General features: G+C 36.3%; 1 pseudogene; it reads right to left on the bottom strand.

Moving 5' to 3' along the window:
* Positions 1–11,739: 11,739 nt before the first annotated feature.
* On the bottom strand, positions 11,740–11,833 carry LOC130037107 (uncharacterized; annotated as a pseudogene).
* Between the last annotated feature and the right edge of the window lie 320 nt (positions 11,834–12,153).

Raw genomic sequence — 12,153 nt, 5'->3', positions numbered from 1 at the left:
ATGGATGAATGGGAAGGAAACCGGGACGGGTAGAGAACTGGACAGCTGGTGATCATCATGGGATAGTTGGTGGATGTTTTTCAAATGAGTTAAAATATTATTTGTAAATAAGATTCAAAACAAAAATACGAAAATAAGATACGTTCCAAAGAACAGGTTACATATAAGACCGAGAGAGCTGAAAGGGCTGGCATTCGGTCTGGAGCTTTGAATCATTCCATTTACTATATATGTTAGTTTCACATCACTTAGCTGTGGAGAGGAATAGTGAGAAACAGAATGCCACCAGAAAAGCAAACTGGATGACCACCTTCAAAAAAAAGCCAGGTGGAAGGTGTTCACATGGATCCGAAGTGCAAATATATGTTAACAGGAACATATTTTTAACTAACTCTGTTTGGTACCAGTAAATACATTGTTGAAAATGGGGGGAAATGAACGCTGTTTCTGACTGACCTGATACTAACCAGTCAAGAGATTTTCCCAGGAAAGGGTAGTTGACTGGCTGGGAACAGAAAAACGTGAAAAGTGTTTTGCTACTTTTAATGTATGGCTAGAGGAAAATGATCCCAGTCAACTCTCAAAACTAACAAGCTTCAACTCCCTTGAAAGAAAGTTATATTAACTGAGGAAAAAATGCTGGGAGAATAGTCTGAAATGATGGGAAAAGAGACAATAAGTGCAAAAGGAAGGACTTGAAGTTTGGCGAAAACAAAGCTTGAAAAAAACAAGATCTGGTGGGAACATGATTTACTGGGAACGGGATCTGAGGAGGAGAAGAGTAATATCAGGGATGTGAACAAGGAAAATCCAAGTTAATGAAGACTTAGCTAGCTGACTACTCAATGGGCAACATGGTTCCAAGAATACCAGAACTTACCAAGGAATTTACTTTAATTTTCTTTCTTTTATATGGTCAATTACAACATGTATTCTTTGCCTTCTTAAAACACAATTTGGAGTGTTCATTTCTTTCTCAATATTCTGTTCATTTGTGTAAGCATCTTACATAACTGCTGGATAACAGAATTATTTTTTCAGACTTATTTTTTACTTTAATGTTTAGTTGAGATTACTGAAAACTAGGTCTAAAATGAAGTTTGTCTTGATTGCTACAAGTAGAGAAGGGAGGACTAGGGATGGAATTAGAGATTATAGGGTACCACATTTAGTTCCTAATAAAACAAGTAAAGCACAGTGTCCCAAATAGACTATTGAAAAAGATATTCATGTCAATTTAACCTGTAAATTCAGCCTTTTCTATATTTAATTAAAAATGAAAGAATGTTCCTATATTTGGTCTTTTAAAGACATTCCAGGTTGGTTAAGGAAACAAACACTGCCTATGAAATCATAGGAACATAACGATAAAAACCTGATTACTACTTAAATTTACAAGAATGTCAGTGCTAAGAATTATTTCCCTGGATGTCCTTAGTGTACATGATAGTCATATGAATACACCTGTGTGAATATATCGCTGGTATCTAATTTAGAGAATAGATATATAGAGATTAGATGACATAGCTGAGTGTGATCTCAACTTTTCTACACACTCCCATGCCCCACACACCCAAAGACTTGTACTAATCCTTATAGATCCATGACTTTTCCTCCTCCCCTCTCCCAGAGTCTTTTAAAATTTCTTTTCAAGTACTAATGTGATGCGCTTTAGAAAATGTTGAGTTAAACTTAATTGTTGTCATTTAGCTTTTAGATAGAGAACCAAGAAAATCTTATTAAAAGAGTATTTTTGTATTCTTTGAAAATGATAATAAGAGCATTATCCTTGAGTCCCTCAATAGACATTATATAAAGAATTTTGTGAGGAATTCCCTGTACAAATCAATACTCAAAGAAATAAATGACTTCTCTGAATGAGGATGAACTGGGACATTTCAAAGTATCAATCAGTGAATCAAAGCTGAATCCTAGCATCCTATAGCTAAAAATGATCTCGATTTAATCTAGTCAACACCATTACATTTTTTTTCTTATACCAGCTGATAGCACTTTTAATTTTTTAGTTTTTGTTTATTTACTTTTATTAGTGAAACACCATGAGGTACAGTTGTGGACTTACATACCTTTGTACTTGGGTTTCAGTTTTACAAGAATCAAGTACCCATCTCTCCAACAGTGCCCATTCTCCATCACCAAGGAACACAGTGACCCTCCCACCCCCCATCTCCCCTACTTTGCCCTAACTCAGGGCATTCACTTTTGCTTTTTCTTTGTTTTAAGGTGTTGTAGTTTGCAATGGAGGTCAATACCATTACATTTTCAAAGAAGAACATAGGCCCCTATATGTTCAAGACACTACTACTGTCCTGCGGTTCTTCCCACCATGTACCCTGCTCCAAGACAGCCCTTTGGAAATATGCTGGGAAGGACAACTGGATGTTCCATTCCTCACACTGACCTGGAAGACTCTTGCTGATTCTCAACCACATCAACTATTCATTTGTTGCCTGATATCACCTCCTATCCTTTATTTTTTTAAAAAAAAATATTTGATTTGTTTCTGGAATATAAAGAAAAAAATTAAATGGACAAATAAACAAAAGCAAAATCAAACCTTTATACTCTGACATCAAAATCGTCCTTAAGGAGGGGAACTAAATGACTGAAATGGGTAGGGGAGTGTTGTTAGTTAGTTGTGGACAGTAGCTGGATATTTGACAGTGCATGGAGTATGAATACACAGTTCCAGAGATCAGGAACTCTGTACTTGAAGCGAATACAGTTTGTAAACTTGTCATCACAATTATATGTCCATATGAAATTTATCTACATATGCTTTGTGCCTTCCTTGCATGTATGTGTTATGCATTCCTTTTTCATGGCCTCAGAAATGCATCTGAGGGGACTCGTAAAAATTAGTTGAGCACCAACTATGGGGAGAGAAGTAGTAAAGAATTGGAGGAGGAAGAAATATGATTTGGAGCTTAAGAGCCGTGTAACAGGAATATATATATATGTATGTGTGTGTAAATACACATATATATGTATAAATATATATATGGGCTGGAGCCATAGCACAGTGGGTAAGATGTTTGCCTTACACGTGGCCAACCTGTGTTCGATTGCTCTCCTCCTCTCAGAGAGCCCAGCAAGCTACTGAGAGTAACCCTCCCTCATGGCAAAGCCTGGCAAGCTACCTGTGAATTATTCGACATGCCAAGAACAGTAACAACAAATCTCACTATAGGGACGTTTCTGGTGCCTGCTCGAGCAAATCAGTGGACAATGGGAGGACAGTGCTACAGTGCTATGGTTAATTCAAACGTTGTTTATGTAAAATATGAAAGATTCAAATAAATATTCTATAAAGCTGATTACACCTATTAAATTAATATAACTTTAAATAGTGTTTAGAAATTAAGTTGAAGAATTTGAAGGATTTAGAAAGATATTGACAATATATCAAGAAACACATGGATTTTTGAGGAGCAAGAACACGTAGCTGTTGTCCTTTCTTAAGGTTATTATTTTTGGCATTTATAGAATATGCTTTCCCTGAGTTTTTGTTAATAGCTTCCGTTTTTTAGAAAGCATCATAATAAATTATATTTTTAAAATAATTTAAAAAAGTTCTATTAGTGAGTGGATTCTGTATGTTTGGAACGTCGGAAGTGTTTTCCTATGTAATTTACATTAAACATGATATTTACAACAGAAATACCATCTGCAGTACCATTCACAATAGCCAGAAGAAACTATGGTATAACTACACAATTGAATACTACGCAGTTGGCAGGAAACTGACATCATGAAATTTGCTTATAAATGGATGAACAGGGAAGAATATCATGCTCAATGAAATCAGTCAGAAGGAAAGGGGTATACTGATTGGACTACAACATTTTTTGGATATAAAAAACCAGAAAATGAGACTAATACCCAAGGATAGCAGAAACACAGGCCAGGAGAATTGGTCAATGGTTGGACGCTTGCCACAAGTGCTGAAGGCGAGAATTTGGAATAAAGACGGGACCGCTCTGACAATGATAGTTGGAAGTGATTACTCTGGGTGAGAACTGAGTCCTGAAAGTAGGTAAAGGAATAAACTTGAGAACCTCTCACTCTCTGTATTACAATCCACAATGCCCAAAGGATGTGTGTGTGTGAGAGAGAGAGAGAGAGAGAGAGAGAGAGAGAGAGAAAGAGAAAGAGAGAGAGAGAGAGAGAGAGAGAGAGTGAGAGAGAGAGAGAGAGGTGCCTGCCATAGTGTAGAGAAAGCAGGCTGTCAGGTGGGGTTTGGGGTTGGGAGAGGGAGTGGTGGGAGAGAAACTGGGGACATTAGCAATGGAACAGTATACTAGTGGAGGTTAGGTGTTAAAATATCCTATGATTGAAACTGAATCATGAAAAGGTTTGTAATATGTGTCTCCTGCAGATTCAATACAAAAACATGATATTTAGATTCTACCATCATGACTAACCTATGAATTTGCTGAAATTTATTTTTATGACTTTGGCTGGGCTCATTGCATGGATGTCTGTGTGGTAAAACTTTTTCATTTTATGCGGACTGAAGAGACAAAAATCATAGGGTTGGTACTTCTGGTGGAAGGAGAGAAGAGCACAAAACACCCTGTTGACCACACCTCAGCAGGGTCACCTAAGTTGCGTGATGACAGACCTCCTTCACTGATTTCTTCTGTTGTAATGTGGAAAACTGAAAAGACTTTGCAGGCTGACAAGAGGTTGTCTCCTCCAGTTCTCACTATTTTCTTTTCGATTAGAATTGTTTAAAGATTATTTGAAAAATTTGGAGCTTAATGATTTGTTCTCATATATTTCCCCTAAATTGTGTCAGTGGGCATTGATCCAGGAAGGCCAGCATGAAAAAGTTGAGGTGTATGTCTTAACCACCAATGCCAACACTACTGTAAGTATGGAATCCAAAGTACAATAGTAAAACTTCAAAATGTGTTTGTCAAGGAAATCGGTGGGAATGCAGGGAGAAATGTGTAATCTGTTGGTGGAAGGATGCAGACACTGGTGGTGTGATTAGAATTGGAGTATTGTATGACAAATCTCCAATATAAATGACTCTGAAAATCAAAATTGCCTAAATTTAAAAAAAAGGAGAAGTCAACTTATGTCTATATTTCAAGAAGGCTTGCCTTGGCAAATTTTGGCAGAGAGACCATAGTTGGTAGAGAGAGGGAGAAAGAAAGGGAGAGTTGACAGTTGGGAAGAGAAGCCTGGATATCATGGAAGAGATGAAAGTTGATCTTAGAAGATTTGGAGCCATCAGAGTTTAGAGAGTTAAATGGTGAGAACATTGCAGTTTAGATACTTACAGAGTGAGATTGGTTTCAGTCATCAGCACTGTATACATAGAAAGACTTCAAAGACCTCACAGATATTCAGGCTATAATAACTATCAAGGGAAGCGTTTTTTTCCTGAAGCAATATGTAAGGATAATATATTGCCAGGAAGAATGATAAGAAGTTGGTTCTCTTTTTCACAGATTAATACATTAGAGATGAAAACTTTTATACAAAGGAATCTATCATCTTGTCCTGTTGCTCTGTTTTCTTGTCATCATTCCATTCTCCCCCTGACCCTACCTAATCAGGGCTCTCGACATTTCTCAGCAGTGTAACCTTCTCAGCAGTGTAACCACATAGCCTCAGAGCATGTGTTAACTGCAGGTAGCTCACAGCTCTCATGTTTGCCCCCCATCCAAGCCAGAGCCATCCTTCTGAAACCAAGGATATTTGCTGAAGGCCCGTTCTTCCTTGAAGTGGCAGTCAGGGTTTACCTCTTCTTAATCATTTTGATTACAAATTTAGATGTATGTCACTATACTAGTGACAGGGATTTTCCAAACTATGGAAAGCATAAACATTTCCATTTCCCCCACGAATTTTGGGCTAGTTATTTTCTATCCACTGCTAATAATTTGTGATAATTAGGAAACAGAACTGAAGTAAAAACAGGGACATTTGTCAATTTGGTGCCATGACTAATCAGTCTTAGTATAAGTATATATTTCTAGAAAAAAAAATGCAGAAGAAAATGAGTTGGTTGCTAGCAAAGAATGCCAAACCTCTGCCAAAAATTCTTTGAAAATAAAAATTCTGACTATGGACTGAACATGATTACAATTTAATGCCTCTTTTGCAGACCACAACACCCAAAAGGAGAGAGACAACAAAAGGGAATGCCCTGCCACAGAGGCAGGGTGGGATGGGGGGGATCTGTGTGGGAGGGATACTGGAATACATGGTGGTGGAAAATGGGCACTGGCGGAAGAATGGGCATGTGATCATTGTATAATCAAAACCCAAGCACAAAAATTTGTAAATGTACAACTGTACATCATGGGGTTCAGTAATAAAAATTTTAAAAAAATAAAATAAAATAAAAATTGTTTCGTCTGCCAGAGATCAGCAGATGGGAACCTGAATGAAGGCAAAAGATTGAATTGGTTGAGTTTTATTTTTCCTTGAGTATATTAATTTGATTTTGGAGTCAATTTATATGAGAGTTCATCAAGACACAGAAATTTTTAGCACTTCTCTTGTTTAAAAGTATAGTGATACACCATATCTCTATCTAACATTCTTTTTATTTCTGATAGTTTGACACAAAAGATACGTCATAATCATAGATAAATGTAAATTATTTAAATACTTTTTTGATTATTTAAAATTACCTTATAGAATTACATTATAGAATTTCATAAAATTTAAGATTATGCAGAATCAACTAGCATGTATCATATTACACTCACTACTGAAAGGCCTACTCTGTCATTCACCATTGTTCAGTTTTTCCACTTTGATAACACCTTTCCATCTGGTAAGTAAATAGTCTCATAGTTCTAAAGTTTGTTTTTATTGCTTTGAAAAGATCAAAATTATGTAATTTTCAACATTGGATGAAACTAGAGGATATCATGCATGTAAAGTTAGCCTTAAGGAAAGGAGCAGATACAGAGAGATCTTTCTCATATGTGGGATGTAAAGACACACAGCCAGGTAGCAACAAAGGTTCAAGAGCAATGCAAGGGGAGAACTGATCCACACAATTAGGTCAGGGGATTAGGAGGGAGGGATTCTGGGGGATTGGGGGAGAGGGAGGGTTTGTTATTTGAGAGAATGAGGAGTGTCATGTTGGAATTATGTGTATGAGAAACCATTGTTAATTGAATTATAAATCATAGAATATAAATAATGTTTTAGACGTTTGTCTGTCTCATTTTATTCTTTTAATTTGTTTTCTCCATATTCCACATATTCCTGAATTTGTAGGATGCCTATCTTTCTCTGCCTGGTTTTTGTCACTAAACATAATTTCCTCATGTTATACATTTTATATACAAATAATAAGAAGAGTTCACTTCATACAACTGAGTAGTATTCCATTGCTTTTCCACCTTTCATTTTCAAAATTTGTGGTTTAAAAGATACAAATATTGGTTTTAATAATGCTCTGGGGTTTTAAAAGTTTTAGTTTAGTGAAACAAAATATATTTTATTGAAAAGCCCTTAGAAACTTGTGAAACAGTTGTAGGGTGGAATGGAATATATGTTCAAGCGAGAACAGTCATTTAACAAAACAAGCAAAGAGAGACATAGAGAAAGGAAGCACGGTATTTCTTCAAGGGAGAACACAAGCTTGAGGAACAAGCCCACTCTGGTAGTTTAGGAATAAGAACTTGGATTGGTATGAACTTCACTTGTGCACTTTAGGGGAGAACCTGAGTGAAACTATTACAAGTACGTTCAGGATCATGATACACTGGAGTCTGCACTTGGAGTGAGGAGGGTAGAGGGTTCTTTGGGGAGATCCGAACTATAGAGAACAGTAATAGTATAACACGAATGATAGTATCTTACCGTGGGATTCCAAAAAAATCTTTAACAGTGGCGTCAGAAATGATAACATTCTTAGGTATTTGGGTTTCCTGTGGAAACAACAGGAAAGCTGAGTTTATGCTCTGGATGCCTCCGCCTGAAACAAGGTCAACAAGTCATGAATGAAAAATTTCAAGTTAGATGGATCAAGGATACTGATCCCAGGGGAAGGCTAGCTTTTGGGTGGAAAATTTCTACTGCTGGCCTGATGTAGGTTCTGATCCTGGGATACGTAACAGAAAGGAGGTAGTGACAGGTATCCTCAGAAGTGAAGCCTCTGAGACAGAATTCATTCATGCCAACTTATGGGTTATCAATGTTTGCTCATGGCTGCTACCATTATAACATGCCATTCAATGGTTTTGTGGTTTCAATTTACTGTGTCAATGTAAAGATGAAGTTTCCAAATGGAAGGTAAAAATCTGAGGCCCTCAAGATGATGAATTATGGGGAGGGGGGGAGCTGGAGCTATAGTACAGCAGGTAGGGCATTTGCCTTGCACACGTCCTACCCAGGTTAGATTCCCAGCATCCTGTATGGTCCCCCCAAGCACCGTGAGGAGTAATTCCTGAGTGCAGAGCCAGGAGTAACCACGGTGCATCGCCACGTGTGACCCAAAAACGCAAAGAATGATGATCTGGGATTGATCCTTAGCATTGCAAACGGCATTATTTTTTAATTTTTAATTTTTTTCTTTCTTTCTTGCTTGCTTGCTTTGTTGTTTTTTGGGTCGCACCTGGCTATGTATAGGGGTTATTTTTTATTTTTAAAAAAACTTATAATTTTTCCTTTTTACCTGTGGTTTACAAGTAAATCTAAAATATTTTAGAGTAAATATATGTGAAGAAGAATAAAATTCACGGGAACAGTTTAGTGTTCTTAATGATACAGGAGTCAGAATTTTGAGGTTAATTGTATGGGTATTGCATAAATAATTTTTCCCCATTACGTGGGCTGTCTTTCGATCATGGTCACCATTTTTTCTGAGTTGCAGAAACTTCTTAGTTTAATGTAGTCTCATTTGTTTATCTTCACTTCCTCTTCCTTGGTCAGTTGTGTTTCATTCTAGAAGTTTCCCTTAGTTTTAATGTCATGAAGGGATCTTCCCACATTTTTCTCCATATATCTTAAGAATTCAGGTATGATAGTGAGGTCTTTAATATATTTGATCTGACTTTGTGCCTGGCACTATAAAGAGGTCTGAGTTCATTTTTTTTGCATATTGCTGTCCAGTTTTCCCAGCACCAGTTGCTGAAAATACTTACTAGCTCAACTTCATACTTCTTGAGCCTTTAAGAAAGATTAGGTAATAATAATCTGAGGGCCAGCGTCAGGATATTTGACTATATTCCATTGATCTGAGGCCTGTCTTTATCTGAATATCATGGTATTTTGATTACTAAAACTTTGTAGTAGGGTTTGAAGTTGGGGAAGGTGTTCCCTTCTTCTTTTTACCAAAGATTGCTTTAGCTCTTCATGGGAGTTTATGGTTTTGTATGAGTTTTAAGAGTGTTTAATCTATTTCTTTGAAAAATGTTATGGGTATCCTTATAGAAACTGCATTAAATCCTTATAGAGCTTTGGGGTGTATTGCCATTTTGACAGTGTTAAACCTCTCAATCCATAAGCATGGGATGTGATTCCACTTCCTCATATACTCTCTTATTTCGTGAAGTAGTGTTTTGAAGGTTTTTTTTTTTTTTGGTATAGTTCCTTAACCATTTTAGTTGATTCTGTTATACTCTATTTTCTGAGGTATTATTTTGAATAGGATTGTTTTTCTCTATCTTTTTTTTCTCTTTCATTATTAATATATGGGAAAGCCATGTAGTACCAGATATTGATTTTGTAATATGCTACTTTACTAAACAAATCTATTGTTCCCAGGAGCTTTTTTGTAGATTCTTTGGGATTTTATAAGTATAGTATCATGTCATCTCCAAATAGTAAAAGCTTGTGTTCTTCCTTTTTTATATGGATGCCCTTGATATCTTTTTTTTTACCGAAATCTTATGGCAAGTACTTTAAGTACTATGTTGAATAGGAGTGGTGAGAGTGGGTAGCTTGTTTTGTGCCTGATTGTATTCTGGGATTCTAGTTCATTGATTTCTGCTCCAAGACTTTGGTTTTTCCCCCTTGAGAATAATGCTTGCTGTGGGTTTGTGGTAATTTGCTTTGACTAGATTGAGGAAAGTACTTTCAACTCCAATTTTGTTGCGAGTTTTTCATCATGAATGGGTGCTGGATCTTATCAAATGCTTTATCTACATCTATTGATGTGATCATATGACTTTTATCTTTATTTTATTGAGATAGTGTATTCTGTTGATTGACTAGAGAATGTTAAGCCATCCTTGCATCCCCAAGCTAAACCTACTTGGTCATAGTGTGTGATCTTTTGTTGAGTTTCTGGATTCTCTTTGCTGGTATTTTCTTGAAAATCTTTGTATCTGTATTCATCAAGGAAATAGGTCTGTAATTTTCTATTTTTGTGGTGTCTCTATCGATTTGAGTATTAGGGTGATCTTTGCCTCATAGAAGTATTTGGGAGTATTTCTGTTTCTTCAATTTCCTGGAAAATCTTAAAAATGTTGGAAGCAGTTCCATTTTAAAGGTTTGAAACAGTTCACTATTGAATCCATCTGGGCCATGGATTCTGTTTGTAGGGATACTTTTGACCATCATTTCAATTTCCTTGGTAGTGATAGGTTCAAGTATTCCAAATCATCTTGGTTCAGCCTTGGGAGGTAATTGGAATCCAATAATTTATCAATTTTTTCAAGATTTTCTCATTTCCTGCTGCAAAGATTCTCAAAATAATCTCTGATGATCCTATGGATTTCTGTACTTTCTATTAGGACACCCCACTTTGCATTTCTGATTCGATTTATTAGAATTCTTTCTCTTTGTTTCTTTGAGAGGCTTCTCATGGTTTATTGATCTTATTTATTTTCTCAAAGAATCAGCTTTTTCTTTTATTGGTCTTTTGGATTCTATTTTGGGATTCTAGCTCATTGATGTCTGGTACAAGTTTTATTATTTCCTCCCTCCAGCCTAGTTTGGACTACTTTTGTTGGTCATTTTCCAAAATCTTGAGCTCTAATTTATTCATGTAGGCCCTTTCTTTCTTCCTGATGAATTCTGGCAGAGCTATAATCTTTCCTCTTAACACTGCTTTTGCTGTGTCCCACAAGTTATGGTAGCTTGTGTCCTCATTCTCATTTGTTTCTGGAAACTTTTTATTTCCTCTTTGATATCTTTTCTAAGCCAATGGTTGTTCATTACTTCCCTTAAAGAAAATATTTCCTTGCTGAGCTTCAGTCTGTTTGATCTATGGAGACGTGACAAAGAAGTGTTGAAATCTCCTTCTAGTATTGTGTTGCTATCAATGTTTTTCTATAAGTCAATTAGAAGTTGTTTTTAAGTATTTTGCTGGTCTGTCATTAGGATCATATACATTGAGGAGGGTGAGTTCTTTCTGATGTACATATCCCATAACCACTAAGAAATGACTTTCACTGTCTCTGATAACCTTTAGCCTGAAGTCCATGTGGTCTGATACTAGTATGGCCACTCCAGCTTTGTGGAGGTGATATTTTCTTGAAAACTTGTTTCCCAGACTTTTACCTTTAGCCCATGGGTGCTTTGATTGTTCAGATGTGTTTCCTGCAGGCAGCAGAATGAATGTTGGTTTCAGTTTTCTAATTCATCTTCCCATTCTGTGCCTCTGAATTGGCACATTTAGTCCATTGACATTGAGAGAGATTTTTGTGATTGGGATTTGTGCTCTCTTTATGTAGAATTTTTGTACTCGTGGGGATTGTCTTAGCTTAAAGTAGATCTGTTCATTCTTCTTGCAACAAAAATATGGAATGCTTTACAAGTTTGCATATCATCTCTGTGCAAGGACCATGCTCATCATTTTATCATTTCAATTTTAGTATATGTGTTAAACTTAGTAGGAGTTAATTTTTCCATATTTTTCTCTTCTTATTACTTTGAGTGTTGTCCTTCCTCACTCCTATGGCAGACAATGATTCCTAATCAAGGAATGTATTTCAAAGCAGCATGAATAAATAGATTTAGAAATTTAATGTCCCAGAAAGAAAAATATGGTTTTTACCATATTATCTTTTACCATACCCTAGGCATCAGTTTTACAAAATAATTCTTTTGGAAGATGGGATATGAGTTTGTTTAATGTCGTTCCCTGAAACCTTAATTAAGACCATTAAACTAGAGCCTTTTGCTGTTCTCGCCTCAGTCTCGTGTACA

The sequence above is a fragment of the Sorex fumeus genome, unplaced genomic scaffold (genome assembly GCF_029834395.1).
Source record: "Sorex fumeus unplaced genomic scaffold, SorFum_2.1 ptg000070l, whole genome shotgun sequence".
Lineage (NCBI taxonomy): Eukaryota > Metazoa > Chordata > Mammalia > Eulipotyphla > Soricidae > Sorex > Sorex fumeus.
This window is presented reverse-complemented; position numbering and strand designations above follow the sequence as displayed.